At 44.4% G+C, this 13,688-nt stretch overlaps 1 long non-coding RNA gene across 1 annotated transcript in view; it reads left to right on the top strand.

Annotated features, from left to right (window-relative positions):
- The window catches only part of LOC128775023 (uncharacterized), a 128,646-nt gene that overhangs the window by 61,593 nt on the left and 53,365 nt on the right, over positions 1–13,688 (top strand). The gene's annotated exons all lie outside the window — the stretch shown is intronic.

The following is a 13,688-nucleotide window of genomic DNA, read 5'->3' as shown; positions in this document are numbered from 1 at the left end:
TCTGCGTCAGCTGAGGCTGAGGAGACATGCCAGGCTTGGCCGGGTGGGTGTGCTGATCTTGGCTGGGCTCTGCCATGCCTCTGTCACTTAGGTATGAGTCAGCTGGTCACGCAGGGCTCCTCTGGGGCATTCCCACCCCATTCCAAGTAGCTCATTCTCCTGAAATCGGCAAGCTAGCCACATAGACTCTTCCCATGGCCATGGCGGTGATGCAAGAGAACAAGATAGTGTGTTTCTACCGTGGTCTTCCTACCGCCCCCTTCCCTGTTCTCCTTCTCCCTCCCCTCTCCTTTCTCTCTCTCCCTCTCACTTTCTCCCTCTCCTCAACAGACAGAATGCCAACATTTCATTCTTCTCCTCAGCTGACAAATTTAAATGAAGAGTGTAGTTTGGGGCCTCAGGATTCAACACTTCTCTAAACCCTCTCTCAAAGGTTTACTGAAATAACGCTTAAGCTTACTGCTGCACTCTTTATTGAGGGTAGTTTGGGCTCCACTCCATTATTGAAAAATCATTGCTTAAATGAATCTTAGTTCATACCAGTGAATGAGACCTCGAACTCTCTGGTTGAGCCGCCCGTGTGCATCATGTAGCTGGGCTCACCCTAGCCCACCCAAGTGATAGATTTGTTGTCTCTGTTTTTATTTTATTTCTGGCGGATACTAACTATAGCCAACGTATATGATGTCAGATTGTTCTTTTTGAAATTGATTTCATACCTCAAAACCTAACTGGCATTGCACAGTCTCGTTCTCTTCCTGGACCTCTTCTCCACAACACCAAGTGTATACAGTCCTGCATTAATCAGGTATCTCTCTTTGCCACTTAAACTCCATGCATTAAGATTTTAGCAAGCATCGTCCACGGTCTGTTTTCATCGCGTTAGATGTTTTACATAATTTAATATGTACATGTGGTTATACTTTTTTAAAAAAGATTCCCCACTTTTTAAGATTTTACCAGTCTTGACTAATTTTACCTGACTAGAGAAATTAATAAGAAATTAGTATTGACAGGCTGATTTTCTTCCATCACTTAATTATCTTGACAGGTTGAAGTTAATCATTTGCTTGGCTGAAATTAATGCCATGTAGTATTGCCATCAAACTGCTGAATGTGAGGACAGCTGCTTTAGCAGAAACCTTTTCAGAAGCTCATCATGATTTTCTTTCACTTCAGAAGCTATTGTGTTCGTGCCTCTGCAGTGAGGTCACTTATGATTCAGTGGCTTTGCATCCCCAGCCATCCCCACTTTTGACTAATCACAAAAGCCAAGTTGAGTAGCTAAGTGATATTTCTAAGAGCCTGTGGTATAGTGTGGAACACCGGTGCTCCAATACTAATTAATTCAATCTGGCAGAAATACAGTAAGGGACACTTTTAGCATGTAATTATTCCATTACCCCCTTTCTAACACCAGTGCTGATAGATACGTGATATTTTAAACCTGAATAAAAGTTTTCAGATTCATTGTTTAAAAAGTTATTGCTTATGTCTCAGTGCAATATCTGTGTCTCAGACATTAGATTTGCACTGGAAGTGCAAGATGTATCTCCCTGCTAAATGGAACAAATTGGAATTAGTGTTGATTGATACCTACTAATTCACTTAATCCTTGTGATAATTCTGTGTCATACGTGTATTCCTCTTTTTTGTGGATATGACTGGAATTAGTTGTCTAAACTCACACAACTAACAGGAAGCAGCAGTAGGTTTTCAATCAAATCTGACTCAGGAGTCTGTATGCTTTCTGTTCCACACTGGCACTACAGTGGTATTTGCCCTTAAATTCTTTTATGATTAAACCAAGAAAACCTCATAGAGTATGAATTTTCAGTGCCAAGATTAATGAGCTTTAACACTCTTATCTCAGCCTGAATTTTCTAGTTTTGCCCCCTGTTCTCTTATAGAACCATCAGTCACAGTCAAGGTCCTTATCCTTTCTAGACCACATCCTCGAAACCACAGACTTCTGCATGACATTTCCTTTCTTTGCCCCCTTCTGACCCACTGGGCGGGGGGAATTTCATCCACCAGGTCTCACCTAATCAACCTCTTTTCTGGTCTTCTCCTTCAGAAATGATCCACACTATGTATCCATGCCTCTTTGCTCTTGCTGTTGACAGAACATCACTCATTTGGAAGACAGTGACCAGTCCCGAAAGGTTTCTCTTAAATCTCTCTTAGTATGCACTACAATGTCTCCATGAACACAGTAAAAACATCAGAGCATGTGATGGAAGGGACTGGAAAGTTGCTTGGATCTGCACTTCAGACCTTACCGTTCAGTCAAACAGGATCATGCTACCCTCCATTCTAATACTGTCACTATAGCATAGTGTAGTTATACTTCACTACCGTTGTAAGAAACAAATATATTTCAACATAGTATGTTATAATATGTAATACTAGACTAACACACTATGACTGCATCATGTTTTCATTTCAGCCACTCTTGTGCGCCCTGTCCACTTAGTACATACAGTACGTACTCTCTGTGCATTACAGATTCAGTCATCATGGTGCCACTGTGATGAGTGTTATTATCCCCATTTCACAGATGAACTAGAAGATTAAACGCATTAACTGGAATTGCCACTGACACAGAGCTCCTAAGTGAAGGAGCAGGGATGTCTGATTCTAAAGCTTAAATTCTACTCCACTGAGCTTTCCTGCCTTCTGGAAAAGCAAATGGGTTCAGAGACATTAAATACCAAAGAGTCAATAGCAATGATAGCAGTTTTATTCCCAGATCCTCGAAGGCCGGTGTTCATTTTATTTTATCGAGGTTGCCTTTCCTCCATGTGTGTGCTTGTCAGTCATTTAGATTTGAAGATGCTTGTGGGGAATAAGCTTAGGAATTCCCTAAGCTTGCACCAATGGGTTAACAAGGCATAAAGAGATACAAAGCCATAGAATGCTCACACCCGAGTTTGGGTAAACAAGATTGGCACCCCAGAATAGAGAGGGGGTGTAGAGCCCCCAGAGTAGAGGGAGGGGCAAAGGGCCCTGAAATAGAGGCACAAAGGTGCCCAATACATAGGTATATGAAATAAATAAGATTAGATATTCAGGGTGGAAGCACCCCCAATTTAGTACCATAGCTGCTTTCACAGGAGGAAAGGACCAAGTTAGGTAAACAGGTAAATTGGACTATGGACCACTGCATTGCAGGAAAATCAGCCCAGAGCAGAGATGGTTAACAAAAGAACAGGTGCCTTGCCAACCCTGAGGTTATTCCCCCCTGTCTCATCGCCTAGGCTAGCTAAGATAAACAGAGGTGATGCCTCATGTCCTCTGCAAACAACCCTCCTCCTGACTGCCCAGCACCCAGATTTTGTTTTGTATTAACCTAAACCCCTAACCCCAAATATCTTCGGGATCCCCTTCCCCTCACGTCCACAGGTTAATGTTCACAAATTCATTGTATCTTTGTGCACGTCCATCGCCATGTTTGTAAGCCTTCTGATCCTGATAAAAACGGGGCAGGGACCCTTATTCAGGGCTCTTGTCTTTTCCTGGACATTAGCCATCTCTCACTTTAATCCTGCATCCCGCTCTCTTGCTGGACAACAGAGAACTTTAGACTTAGAGTCTATGACAGATGCTGCCTTGAATTACTGTCAAAGGAAAATGGTTCTCAAAGTAGCAGAAAATCTTCCCTTTCCAACTTAGCTATCGGTATATTCAACAGTCAAAATGGTTTCAGCTAATATTGAAAATCTCCCTGTATATTTTACTTACTTGCTTTTATATATCCTTTTGTAGACTATACCATCAGTACTAGGGAAGCCAGAACATAGAACATGTGCGTTTCAGACTTTTGAAACCTATTATTTGCCCCTGAGCCAAATAGAACAGAGCTGTTATCATCAATCACTATTTTAATGGCTTATTTCCTGTTTGGAATTATAATATAACATAGTGTCAACTTGTTCTGACTTTGATTTCAGTTTTCAGTCTTAGTTTTGGAAAGTTGCTTTGACGGAGGGCTCAAGCATTCTAGTTGTAGAAAGAAGAACCTATAATTTCTCTGATAAAACAGCTTCAGATGAATCACATTTCTTGTGGCCATGACACCTTGGCCGTAACTCAGAACATAGCCCAGGGCTTTCACATGTCTTTAAGGTTAACTGTGTCTTCAAATATCTGACCCAAAAAACAGTGAGGGCCATTAAGGGATGAGGATGAACATGCCCATTTAGGTAAGTAGGCAAAGTTTTTATACAGAATTGGTCACTGCTAGTGATCAGTGATTAATATGTGCATCGACTTTGTGATAAACCTTGGTCTTGCTTTGCTAACATGTGACAAGTCATTTTAGATATAACGTAGATACTAAAAATAGTTGCTGTGTCCATTACAACGTCCATACTCTCCCTGACATTTGATTATAAGTCTTTTGTCTTTTTTCACAGCAATCACTTCAGAGTATTTTTGGAATTTTTTTTTCTGTGTGTGTATTTCTTTGTAATGTTCACTAAGAAAGTTTTAGATTGCACCAGCTTGTTTCTTACAGCGTTTTAGGTCTGAATAAAGAACTGTCTCCATTAGGAATGCTTTGTTCCTGGGGCACCTGGGTGGCTCAGTCGGCTAAGCGTCCAACTTCGGCTCAGGTCATGATCTCACAGTCCGTGAGCCCGCGTCGGGCTGTGTGCTGACAGCTCAGAGCCTGGAGCCTGTTTCAGATTCTGTGTCTCCCTCTCTTTCTGACCCTCCCCCATTCATGCTCTGTCTCTCCCTGTCTCAAAAATAAATGTTAAAAAAAAAAGGAATGCTTTGTTCCTAAGAAGCCACAAGAGTGTGATGGCCACTATTGCTTCAGCAGCTCGACAACATGAGACCCAGTGTCTTCGTATCACTGCTTCCTGCTCACTCTCAGGCATCGCCTCTCTGTTCAGGGCAGAGGGAGAGGTGGACTGGTTTTGCCAGCCTCATCTCTAGGTCTGCAAAACACAAGAGCCCCCAATGTTTTTTCCAGCAGACTTCTGTTCTTTCTTATGACCGGAGTCAAGTTTCTCCACCATTCCTGGCTAAAATGTTTAGAGACAGTTTGCACAGTCATGATGAAAAGGATTGTTGAATCCTTTCAAATGTGTATTCAGGATGTACCACGTGCCAGCCACGAGCCTGTCTGCTAGCTTCCCTAGAGGACGCGTGGAAGCTTTCGTCGGGGTGGGGGTCTGTGAAAGCCTTACTGCTCTGGTTCCCGGTAGTGGAATGGAGGGTTGCGGATGGAGATCCTACGGAGGTTAAAGCAGGAGAATGAATTATTCACGGTCATGCATCAGGGTCTGGGAGGACAATGGGAGTGTTAAGTGGAAGATTTGAGATGTCGTTTTGAGGACAAAGCAAGAGTACAGGATACATGACGAAGTTAATAACTCGGTGACCCAAGATTTGTGTCCAGTTTTCCTACTCAAAAGCAAAACTGCAAAATCAGCAATTTCAGGTGCAGATTTCAGACTTCCTGTTCATTACTCTGACTCCCTGATGAACCTCACTGTTAATACATTTTACTTAAATATTTATAAAGTAATATAGAAGAGTCAGAGCGAGCTAATGAAGTCACCAGAAGCATTATTAGACTGTATTATGGATGAATGTTGGTGTCCCCTGAAAATTCCCGTGTTGAAGCCCTAACCCTGAATGTGACGGTGTCAGGAGGTGAGGCCTTTGGGGGGTGATGAAGTCCTGAGGGCTGAGCCCTCAAGGTAGCATTGGTGCAGACACTTTGGTCTTGGAGTTCCTGCCCCCAGAAGTGTGAGGAATGACGTCCGTTGTTCGAAGCCGTCCAGCCCGGGTATTCTGTGACGGCCGCGTCAGCTGGCTAATGGAGGCTTGGTTGGGTACTCTCTAAGAAGACATGTAAAAACCGCTCTGGTTTGTTCCTGAGCTTTTTTGTTGTGGCTGCTCTTGATCTTTTAGTCAACTGTTTAAACGCCAATGTACGTGACTTAACGTGTAGTCACATAAAAATGAAGCCTCTGTCAGTTTGGGCTCTAACCTTCAAGAGAGAGAAGCGGCTGGTTAAGGAAGCCGACTGTGAGGCCTGGCACGTGCTTCACAGGTACACGGTGGAGATTAAAGTGTGTTGATCCCTGAGTGTGCCCTGATTTAAATAGTGAAAGATGATAGGAGGTTCAGGGAAAGTCTGGGATAAATTAGGAAGGGAGAATACATTTTTTTAAAATGGTTTTATTTCATATATTAATTGTAGACTTATCTTTGAAACAGAATCATTTATCATTCATTTAATCAATATTTATTAAGCACCATTTATGCACCGCGGCAATGCCTGCATATATCATAAAATAAAGTACAAATCTAGCTGAGGAAGACAGATGATAAATAATAAATATGGAAGTAAGTAAATTATGTAGTATGTTAGAAATTAAGGAAAAAATGGTAAAGCATGATAAGAGATTAACATTCTTCGGTAGGGATGGTGTTTGAAGAGAATGGTCTTAATGAGAAGCTGAGATTTGAGCCAGGCCTTGAAAGGCAAGGAATTTCCAGCCAGATATCCTGGGGGAGAGTCACGGGACAAAGTACAGTTATCATATGCAGTATATGAGTTATTCAAACACGTCTATGTCATGTACAGTCTCGTGACAGCCCCGCTAGAAACCTATAAAAAGCACAACAGCAGCAGAATTTAATTTTCAGAAATGTTAATTTGATTAGGAAAATAGATCTCAGAGTTAAATGTGAAATGACGTCTGAGAAATATGGTGTGGGTGTTTCAATTTCTGCTCCCCTCAGGTTCTAGCATGTAGGAGAAGTCGGTATATTGGTAACGCTCGTGACCCATAACCGTTCTCTATTTTGTGCTTCAGAGAGTATACTGGAGACGTCATTGGTATTACGACATTTGCTTAAGGCAGAATCATAGGATCTTGGGAAAGAATCCGGTTCAGTAGTTGTGCTTAGTCTACAAGGACAGACTTGTTACCTGCCTTCGTGAAGAACATTCTAGTGGAGAGGACTGACATTATTCATACAGTTCCCGCCCAGGCTGTATAAATACAAGGTGAAGCAACAATTATTGTAGGGAGAGGACAATTATTGTATGAAATTGTATGGTGATGAAGAAAACTTACCAAGACAGGAAAGGCTTCCCCGGGTGTATATCTGTCCTAAAATCTGAAGGACAAATGGGGAACAGCCAGCTAAGGGTTTCAGGACAGCACCTGCAGAGGGAAGAATGGCAGAAGCAAGCAGGGTGTGCCTGGGGCACTGAGAAGGCCAGCGCTGGGAGGCTCAGTTGGTTAAGTGTCCGACTTTTGATTTCAGCTCAGGTCCTGATCTCACGGTTCGTAGGTTTGAGCCCTGCATCGAGCTCTGCACTGGCAGCGTGGAGCCTGCTTGGGATATTCTCTCTCTCTCTCCCTCTCTCAAAATAAATAAAAATAAAAAATTTTAAAAAAAGGCCAGCACTGCAGTAGTGCAGGAGTGAGGGGAGCAGAGACATCAGTCAAGGCCAAAAGGCAAAGGGACAGAAGTTAAGAATTTTGCTTTATTTCTCTCTAAAAGCAATGAAGAGCCATGAAAGGCTGTGCTCAGTGGAGAAGAGTGTCTTAAACAAATCTGCCTTTGGGACAGATGCTCCGATGGTAAGTGAGGCAAGTTTTCAGCAGGGTCATGGATTAGCGATGGGGAAACTAGAGCTGAAGGCTTAAAAGCAGGTAGCAGTGGAAGAAGTGGGGAACAGTTGATGGATTTGAGAGTTTGTATAGGAGAAATAAATCAGGAGAGCTTTCATACACGTGGGGAGCAAGGGAAAAAGGAACAGCTTAAGATGATTCCAGGTTTCTAGCCTGTGGAGAAGGATAAAGGGCCATGCTGTTAGCGGGGATTCCTCGCAGCTGATGGCGGTGGCCTTGGCCAGCTGGACCGTAAACCTGGTTTACTGGGTGGAGAAGATGGTTCGCATATGTCGATGTGCCTACACAACCTCGAGAACACACCCAGAGCACTTGTCACAGCTCATCAGGCAAGGATCAGACAAGGTTGCAGAAAATGGACGGGTTTTGCTGGAATCACCCCGTGTGTGCTGCACTAAGTATTCCAGTTATCTGTCTGCTTTCCACCCTAGAGCTAGCCTTAAACAGTCCTCAGGGGACCAACTCCCCGGGAGACAAAGTGACACTTAAAAAAAATCTAAGACCTTGAAGCCTGTGGAAGATCTCGTGGGAGCAACATGTACTTCGTTGTAAGCACATGTCTGAAAACAAGTGGAAACCATGCTGTCGATTTTCTCTTCATTATCAGATACTTGGACCAGTGATCTCTGGTTTTTTTCATTAGGAAAAAGAAAGAGCTTCTTAAAGTCCCGTTGGTCTTCCGTTGACGTAGGACGCAACCCACTTAAGCTCACTGGTTAGGTATTGGGGAGCACAGAGGTCCGCAGAAAGCCACACGCACTGATGCCGCTGGGTCAAGGCCTCGGGAACAGAGAAGAGAGCTTGTCTCTGTTGTGACAGAGAGAGAACTTGTCTTGTCCTATCTGTATAAAACAGCTCTGGTGGAAAAGGTCTTTTCCTTTCTCCTTTTGTTTGTTTTAATTTTTTAACGTTTATTCATTTTTGAGAGATGAAGAGACAGAGTGTGAGCAGGGGAGGGGCAGAGAGAGAGGGAGTCACAGAATCCGAAGTAGGCTCCAGGCCCTGAGCCGTCAGCACAGAGCCCGACACGGGGCTGGAACCCATGAACTGGGAGATCATGACCTGAGCCGAAGTAGGAGGCTCAACCGACTGAGCCACCCAGGTACCTCCTCTCTTTCTCCTTTTGAGGAATATGTTGGGAAGCCTGGATAAACTGCCTGTATATAAATTGCACTCTGAAAACGTGGCAGGACCAATCAGATGATTCACCAAAAGAGCTTACTGCTGATAAAGATCTCATGGGAAGAGGTGCCTCTCCACCCCTGAGCTCAGTTGAGCGCAATCAGGAACGACAGACACAGTGCTCCCAGGCAGGACCTGAGAAGGGCGCTCCCAGGCACCCTTCTGACCCGCAGAAGTCATCGAGGGAACCAGTTTCTGATTCATAGGATGAGGAAAGTGGCGATCCACAGTTTAAGCTGGGCTGACAGGCGTTAACCTCGTCTGCAGTGAATATGAGCTTGTAGTCCCCCCAGAGCAGGTGCTGACTGCATGTGAGAGAAATGACCAGGGTCCAGTAGTGGAAAACGGGCCCAAAGCACCTGATGGAACAGTGACTCTTAGAAGAGGCCAACTGAGGAGAAATGGGCCAAATATCCAGATTCTTGATGCTTCGGGAATGCCACAGAAAGATGTCATCCACACAGATGGTTCTGGCAGAAAGTGTCTACAGAGGACAGAAAAATCCTTCTTCCGCCATCTGTGAAAGGAGGCTTAGAGCGATGGCATCTCAGAGCAGCCTCACCGCTCTGCTGTTCATTGGATCATGGTCACAATGTGAGTGTAGCTAAGGCTGATCTTATTCTAGGGCGGCCTTCGGGAGTCAGCCTCTACTGAGAGGTCAACATCCAAGGTATGACATCATTTAAGTCATTCATCAACGCACCTGAATCACCCACTGCCAAGTGATTATGAGTTTGTCTGCTTTAGATTTGTTTCCTCAGGAAACAATGTCTGAAATTTGTTTACAGGCTTCTATTGGGAAGGACTGTTAGGAGTAACATGTGTGAAGAAATTAAGGAAGAGCAGAGAGAAAAATCGATGTGCAGGGCAACCACAGGACCTTGGCCCATCCCACCCGTGTTCTGGAGCTCAAAACGCCACTGAGTGTCCCTCAAAGAGGTGAGGGAACGTAGGCTCCAGTGCGGGCAGGTTCTTGCAGCCAGGGCCTTCCGGGAAGAACCTCGGCAGGGAGTACTCAGCAGGCGGCACCTCCGTGGCAGGTCCGGCGGACGTGGGAGGAACTGTCTTCTCGGGTCCAGTGAGCCAGGCCATACTTGTCAGCGCGAGGGTTCTTCCGAAGGGAAGGGACATCCTGTCCCCAGTCGTCCTGGGAAGTGGTTAATCTGGGAGAGACGGGAGCGGTCGGTCTTTAAGGATGGTGTGTTGGTGGAGGGAGTTAAGCGTCCAGCGCTCTCACCAGCGTGAAGCAGGACCTGGGGAATTGTGAAACTGCACAGGTACCTCGTACAGCACATGACTCGCGTCTGTGTTGTGTGGTTCTGATTTCGGCAATCAGACCCAATTATCCTGGTACAGGAAGTATGCTGCCGCACGACAGCTACACGACTGAAGGGATCACGGCGTTGATGACAGTGCCTTGGCATTACTCAGCGTTGGAGCCCTGGAGCCACAGGGTCCAAAGCTTGATGGTGGAGCCCCGCCCTTGGGACAGCAGGGACCACGCGATCTGCAATAGCCTGTCTCCTGAGCTTGTTTGCGAAACAGTGAGGGAAGCACTCCAGCGGCCCCGTCCCATAGAGATATGATGGCAGCCACATTCACGAGTTGAAACTTTCTAGGAAGCGTGTGAAAAACAGGAGAGGGGCGTCTGGGTGGCTCAGTCGGTTCAGCATCCAACTTCGGCTCGGGCCATGATCTTGTCGTTCATGAGTTTGAGCCCCACGTTGTGCTCTGTGCCTGGAGCCTGCTTCAGAGTCTGTGTCTCCCTCTCTCTCTCTGTCCCTCCCCCACTTGCATTCTGTCTCTCTCTCTTTCTCTCTCAAATATAAATAAACATTAAAAAAATTTTTTTTACAGGAGAAAAGACACCAAATGAGATTAAGTTTATTTGGCTTATTTAACTCAATGTGTATTATCATTCGCTATGCAATGAAAATTAAAACTGTTGATATATTTTACTTTTTTCATTACATGTTTTCCAAATCTAGTGTGTGTCTTACAATGACAGCACATTTCAATTTGAACTAGCCACATTTCCACACTCTGTTGCCACATGCAACACAGGTGGGTGCTACCATGATACAGACTAGGCATTATGCCTGGTGCTTGGAAAAAATCAGCTGTAAGTATTTTAAATGTATTTACTGTTAGTGAGTATGTCCCTGCCTAAGTCTTCTTGTGCCCTAAACCTGCAGTGTAAATACTATATGTTTTTAAAATGTTTCTGCCACCTTCTCCTCTATGTAAACACACACGTGCACTCACATGTTTTAAATAAAAGGGATTTTTATTATTTGCTTCCTTGTTAGTATTTTCTCGAAGAGAGAATAAAATTGACTAGATTCATATAAACTAATTTGTCGGAATATCGATGTTGAATTTTCGTCACAACTGGAACTGTGGGTTAGCAGCTTAGAAAAAACTAGCATTTCAGCTGGAGGGGGTTTTAGGTCCTCATTTTGAAGAAGTAAAGCTGTTTGTGTAGAGTAATTATAATTGGCTGAAATTTCAGTAGATAAATTTAGCATTTATATGTTAGTTTGGAAGTGTTTTATTCTAGAGGAATTAAAATGTGCTTATGCTACTTTTGAATGAAAATATCAAATGGGTTGTCTTTTCATTCCATACATATATGTAGAAAATAATTTTTCTTACCACAAAAGGTATTTTTGTCATTGTTGAGAAGATCCGTGGCCACGGATACTGGTCAAAGGAAATAAACACAGAGCTTATTAGTAGTATTATTTTTTCTGCTGCTGCCTTTTAGCAGTCAGGACCTGTCCAACCTAAATCCAAAGGGCTATCAGAATGCCAGGAGCATTTCATTTATCCTTATCTGAAGGCTGCCCAGCCTTCAAGTTCTGGAAAGGCAAATGCTCTGCTTGGATACATGCAAATTCAGTTGAATAGCATTATTCAGAGTAAGGAAAGGAAGGATGTTTGGGGACAACCAACAATAATGTCCTGTTGCTCACATCATCATGGAGAAGCTTCCCTGGGTCCCTGACTTGCCTGTCATTTCTGTGTCTGCACCAGTGGGCTCTTAACCACAGTTTAGGATTTGCAATTTGAAGTAAGATCACTGGATGCTAATGCCTCCGTCAAACTAGCACGTTCACTAATGAGTGTTGGGGCAGCGGATGGTGATGCCCAGATTCCAGCCCTCGTCTTCCCTGTCTCCATGAGGTGTTGGTTTCTCCACCGTCCGCTTCTTCCCCACATGTCCTGGGCTGGGGTTGCACTGTTTGAAGGAAGTGTGATGTGGCTTAGACCACACACACACGCGTGTGTGTGTGTGTGTGTGTGTGTGTGTGTGTGTGTGTGTGTGTGTGTGTGTCTGGGGACTGCGATGGCGTGGGGGTTCTTTTGGGTTGCTGTGACAAAGCACCCCAGCCTGGAGGTTGGAAATCTGAGACCAGAGTGCAAGTATGGGCGGGTTCTGGGGATGACACTCTTCAGAGATGCAGACCGCCATGTTCTCACTGTGTTCTCACGTGGTGGGAGGGGACAAGGGGGCTCTCCGAGGCCTCTTCTATAAGGGCTCTGATCCCTCGTAGCCTCATCACCTCCCAAAGGACACCATAACTTTGGGAATTAAGTTTCAACACATAAATGGGGGGGGGGGCAGAGTACAGACGTGCAGTCCGTAGCAGGATGAGAGCAAGGATGTGAAGAGATAAGATGTGTTTCAAAATAAAAGGGATAGTGTACATCAGGAAATGTTAAGCAAGGAGTTTCCTTTAGCTGTGACAGACTCTTGGGTTTAGAATTATTCTGGCTTTTATGTGGCTGTAAACTTGGTTTTATCAAAAATATTACTGGCTCCAAAAAGTAATATAAAAACTTGTCATTTTCATAATCTTTTGGTTCTGTTAAATTTACCTGGATATTTTCAAATGATTCCACTTACTAAAAAAGTATCAATGTGTATATATTTTTATGGATTGAAATGAACGCAAGTACAATAGAAATTGTCTCTAGCCATAATCCCCGAGCCTTGGCTTATGTTTGAGCATCTTTATCTCTAAACTGGGAATAGAAGCGCTTGCCTGTCTAACCAACCGTGTGATTGTGGGGAATTAAAAGTCTCATAGGTGACAGAATGGTAGACTGTTTCCAGGGAGTTCATGAAATGTAAAAACTGGCACCGCAAGACCATCACCTTGAGTGAAGAAAAAATCAAAGCACCTTCCCAGTGAATCCGGTGTGCCCATCTATCAGGGTATTTATTTGGCCTTTGGATGCCTAATTGTGTGCGCAAGACATGCAGAGACCTGACGGGAGTTTAGGGAAAAGCAATGAAGATGATGAAGGGGCTGTTTGCATTGATTTATGAAGACATTTTAAATGAATGCAGTATGAATAACTCTCCTAAGTGACGACCGGGGAAAGACATAATAAATGTCTACAAATATCTGTTGGGTGTGAATGCTGGAAAGGGAGATAGATGAGGGGCAGAAGGATATGATAAGGAATAATGAGACAGAATTGGAAGAGTTTATACGAGGAAAAAAATTGTAGTCCTTTGATTCCTCTGAGAAGTGTCCATCAGTGAAAAAGCTCGATCCCGTGATTAGAAGCGCTGAGACTACGGGGTCAAGGCTGAGGAAGCGTGCTGCTAAAAATGCACGCGAGCGAGCTGGGGCGTGCAACGTGTTCGCAGCGGAGCGGGGCTGGGGTGGCCGGTGCTCAAGGTGGAGCCCTGTCCATGTCTTTGTGTTCTTGTCTTGGGGGAAAAGCAGGCAGGGGCCCAGAACTCCTCCGTCTCCATTCTGTGCCCGCCCCGTTGTCCACCTCCGTCTTCTGTATTCCTTGGAAGAAACCTGGAGGAGGGGGTCT

This window comes from Panthera pardus, unplaced genomic scaffold (assembly GCF_024362965.1).
Source record: "Panthera pardus isolate Hobbes unplaced genomic scaffold, ASM2436296v1 HiC_scaffold_6, whole genome shotgun sequence".
NCBI lineage: Eukaryota > Metazoa > Chordata > Mammalia > Carnivora > Felidae > Panthera > Panthera pardus.
Note: the sequence above shows the minus strand (reverse complement) of the source record. Positions and strands in the feature narration are given on the sequence as shown.